At 39.9% G+C, this 4,514-nt stretch overlaps 1 long non-coding RNA gene across 1 annotated transcript; it reads right to left on the bottom strand.

Moving 5' to 3' along the window:
• Window positions 1-3,270: 3,270 nt before the first annotated feature.
• On the bottom strand, window positions 3,271-4,189 carry LOC140805068 (uncharacterized). The gene is made up of 2 exons (XR_012112260.1): window positions 3,841-4,189; window positions 3,271-3,693 (listed from the first exon to the last, which is right to left on the bottom strand). It is a non-coding gene; the product is annotated as an uncharacterized lncRNA (long non-coding RNA).
• Window positions 4,190-4,514: the final 325 nt, after the last annotated feature.

Raw genomic sequence — 4,514 nt, 5'->3', positions numbered from 1 at the left:
ACCAAGGTCCTCCACAATATAACCCATACAGTTTCTCGTATAATCCGGGCTGGAGAAATCATCCAAATTTTGGATGGAGGCAACCTGAAACTGCTGTTGAGCCACTAGTTTTTAATCCGCCACAACATCCTACACAGCAAAGACCTCCTCAACAGCCACCTCAACCACCGCAAGGTGCTGGACCTTCAATGCCACCCGGTTTCAAGCCACAAGAGAGCAAGTCGAATCTCGAGGATATGCTTGCCAAATACATAGCCGGGAACGAGATGAGATGGCAAAACCATGATGCCATGATGCAAAGAGTGGAGACTCAACTAGGACAGCTAGCGACACAGATGGCCACACGAGCTCCGGGTTCACTACCTAGTGACACGGAAAAGAATCCTAAAGGTGTCCATGCAGTCACGGTGACGTCTCCCATAAAGCAAGAGGTGGTTGATGTCGATAACTATGCGAAGGAGAAGGAGTCATCAAAGCAAAGGTCCGAGAACGCAAGGGAGAAAGGTAAGTCTCTAAACTCGAACTCTCATATTGATATTAATTCACTCCCGTTTCCCCAAAGAGCAAAGCAACTGCAACTGGATACTCAATTTTCAAAATTTCTTGAGATTTTCAAAAAGCTGCACATAAATATCCCGTTTGCAGAAGCTTTAGCTCAAATGCCTTCCTATGCAAAGTTTCTTAAAGAAATTTTATCAAACAAGAGGAAACTGGTAGATTTTGAGACAGTTAAGCTTTCGGAGGAATGTTCTGCAATTTTACAAAATAAACTCCCTCCGAAGCTTAAGGATCCAGGTAGTTTCTCTATCCCTTGTACTATTGGAACTTCGAATTTTAATAAAGCGTTGTGTGACTTAGGCGCAAGCATTAACTTGATGCCATATTCATGTTTTGAGAAGTTGAAAATAGGTGAGGTGAAACCAACTACAATTTCCCTACAGTTAGCTGATAGGTCAATTAAATATCCTAGGGGAGTTGTGGAGGATGTGTTGGTGAAGGTTGATAAGTTTATTTTCCCAGTGGACTTTGTGGTGTTAGATATGGAAGAGGATCGTGAGATTCCTCTTATTTTAGGAAGACCGTTTTTAGCCACGGGAAAAGCTCTGATAGATGTACAAAAGGGTGAGTTGGTGTTGAGATTGAATGATGAGAGTGTGGTGTTTAATGTTTTTCAGTCCATCAAATATCCTAATGATACATCTAACTGTTTTAGAATTGATGCTACTGACGAACTTGTTGAGTGTGGTTCGCAGGAATTGATAGGTGAAGATCCTTTAGGAATTTGCTTGACTAATTCATGTCCAGGAAAGTTGGAAACTGAGGATGTTAAGGAATACATGCAGTACCTGGAAGCAGGCAGACCGATCTCAAAGACGAAAGAAAAATTCTTCGAGGAATTCCTATGCGATGATAAGGCAGAAGAGAAGTTGGAGGATGTAGAAGAACTCAAGTCGAAGGAGCTGAACTCATACATGAGTGTTGTTGGAGTGACGAGCTTACAATGTCAATATCATGCCAAGCTTGAGGGCACATATAACCAAGACCCATATGTAATATTGTATGATATTTACTATGGGCGGAAGCCGCTATTTGAGGGATGCTTCTCCGTAGTCAAGCTATAGACAATGAATTTAGCGCTTACTGGGAGGCAACCCAGTGTTTATTTTTAGTTTTCGTTTCCTGTTTTATTTTCGTTTTCTTTATTTTTATTTTATGTATTTAGTTGATGAGTTAATCTCAGTGATTGGTGGTGCAGGTAATTTATCTACTGGCGGTGGAATTTATCAGGTGTGGGAAAATTTAGCAGGGCGACCGATCTCAAAATCTCGAACAGACCAGGACTTGCCGATCTCTACCTCTTTTCACCACGTACTCGACATCTGACCAGGGAAGTGTTTCTGTTTTCACATATTAGATAGTTCATTTTATATTGTTTTACACTGAGGGCAGTGTCAAGTTTCAAAGTGTGGGGGGTGGGTCAGTCTTGTTACACATCGTTGCACAACACTTAACAACACTTTTCACGTAGGATGAGATTATTTTTTGACAACGAACTCCTGTTTCACTTGATATTCTGATTAATTTGTTAGATTTTGGGATCACCCAGAAATTTGCTTCATGCCTAGTATTGAGTGAGAGGAGTCGTAGTTTCAAGGAGAGAGTCTAACATGAACCAGTTTTGCATCAACATTTTGTTCAATGCACGTGGTCAAACTTTTACTCATTGATAGTGAATTGGTGAATTGTGAAAAAAAAAAAAAAGAAAAAAGAAAAAAGATATCGAATAACGATCCCTAGAACTTGTCGGATTAGCCCTCGAAGCGAAAATACGAACGATGGTGACTTAGGGATGATTTAGGCGATCTTTGGACCGTTTGAGCCTTTCAAGCCTGACCGACACATCATTCATCGCCCCTAGCGACCCCTTTTAAGCCTAAAAAAAAAAAAAATCGAATGGTGTGTGTCAATGACACACAGTTAGCCCCCATTCGTCACTTATTCAATGTCCCACATCAACTACCTGAATCATAGCCTATACACTTTTTCCTACCTACATGTGAGAGAAATAAAACTCCTGTGCACATTGAAATGTTTGAAATACTCCAATAGATTGAAGAGATATGTGTGAAGGAGTCTATGAATTTTTATTCATGAAAAAAAAAAAAAAAAAAAAAAAAAAAAAAGAAAGAATGTTGACAGAAAAGGAAAAAGGAGGAAAATGTGCAGTGTTGAAAGCACCCGAAACAAAATTTTTTGGGTGAAAGTGGGTGAACAATGAGAAAGAAAAGGAGACGCTAGAGCTCTGGAATTGATGAAAAGACAATAACTGTTGACGAGTCGAAAGTTGAATGAATGTGCTACAGGAATAATGCTTATTGTATCTCACTTTTGATTCCCTATCTTTTATTGTAGCCGTGAGCCTTGGCCTTACGTTATAAGCTTAAAAAGACCTATTAACCAAGTCACTGTCGTTCAACATTTAGTAGAGAGGGGTATGAAAGTCAAGCATATGGGGCGTTTCGATAACAAATGAAAATAAGTAATCATGAAACCAAGTAGCTGGAGATGAGTACGAGTCGGACCTACACACTACACACATTTTGTTCTGTTGATCTTTACTGGGTAAATGTTTGAATCTTGAATTGCGACGAAAACGAATTTTATGATATGCGAAGCGTGATCTTTTGACTGGGGGTGAACGAATGTGACAAATTGAGAAGTTTTGATTGTGTCACTTGAGTTCTGAATCTGAAATGTTTCTCATCCTTATTTTTGTCTGATTTGTTCGAGGACGAACAAAGGTTAAGTGTGGGGGAGTTGATAAGCACGAATTATATAGTACTTTAGGGATATTATTTTGTCGTATTCGTGCTTATTTGGCATCTTTTTACCCCGAGTTTGGCGCTTATTTCGTTTCATTTTTTGCTGATTGTAGGTTTGACCAAAAGAGGAGAAAAGCCAAAGAAGTGAAAGAAATGTCAAACTCTGCAATGCCACGTCAGAAATAACCGGAAGAATAGGAAGAAAGCATGAACCAATACACAGACCCTTACACGGATCCCGTGTAAGGGTCCGTGTCATTCAACCACAAAAGAAGAATTTTGCCGAAGAGACACGGACCCGGACACGGACCCCGGAGACAGGTCCGTGCCATTCAGTTACCAAGATTGCATTTACAGAAGCTACACGGATCTATATCCGGACCCCTGAACGGGGTCCGTGTCCCTCAAAGTCCGAGAATCCAAATTACAGAAGCTAGACGGACCTCTGGACGGACCCATACACGGGGTCCGTGTCCGTCTTCACAAGAGAAAGTCAAATTACAGAAGCTACACGGACCCCACTCCGGAGGCTGATACGGGGTCCGTGTCCATGATATCGGATGATGAATTTGGCGAAGATTTGCTCGAGATTTGGAAGAAGAATAAAAAGGAAAAAGACAAAACAAAATGGTTGTTGAATATTCGAAGAGGCGGCCGACTTTTGGAGAAGAAGGGAAGATTTGCGACCCGGAAAAGACGGCGACAACGTGGGCGAAAGACAACGCAATTTACACGCAAGATCCGCGCGCCATCATGGAGAATCTCTCTTCTTTTTAATTTCTTATTTTCAGACATGAATTCAACATTTAAATTTGATTTTAGTCTTGAATTTATGGAGTAGTTTTCTTTTGTGATCGGGACCATGATACGGGACAAACGTTTGATTTCTATTTATTCATTGAAGTATTTGATTTATAAACTTGTTCCCTGTTATTGATTAATATTCGTATAAATTTCGTGCTTTTAATCTGGCCAATTATTTGCATGTTTGTCGTTCAATCTTGACTCGAAAGAGAACAGATTGAGTTTAGCTTCGAAAATATTGATCAACACACGGTTAAACCGACTAGAAATAGTATTCGGTTTCAGTGTGCGATTGTAGGCGACAGCTGTAATTCATTCAATGTTAAATGCGTTTTTGTTTAATTAAATTCAATTAGAAATAATTGAACTGTTAAATGAAAATAGGAT

This window comes from Primulina eburnea, chromosome 11 (assembly GCF_022965805.1).
Source record: "Primulina eburnea isolate SZY01 chromosome 11, ASM2296580v1, whole genome shotgun sequence".
Lineage (NCBI taxonomy): Eukaryota > Viridiplantae > Streptophyta > Magnoliopsida > Lamiales > Gesneriaceae > Primulina > Primulina eburnea.
Note: the sequence above shows the minus strand (reverse complement) of the source record. Positions and strands in the feature narration are given on the sequence as shown.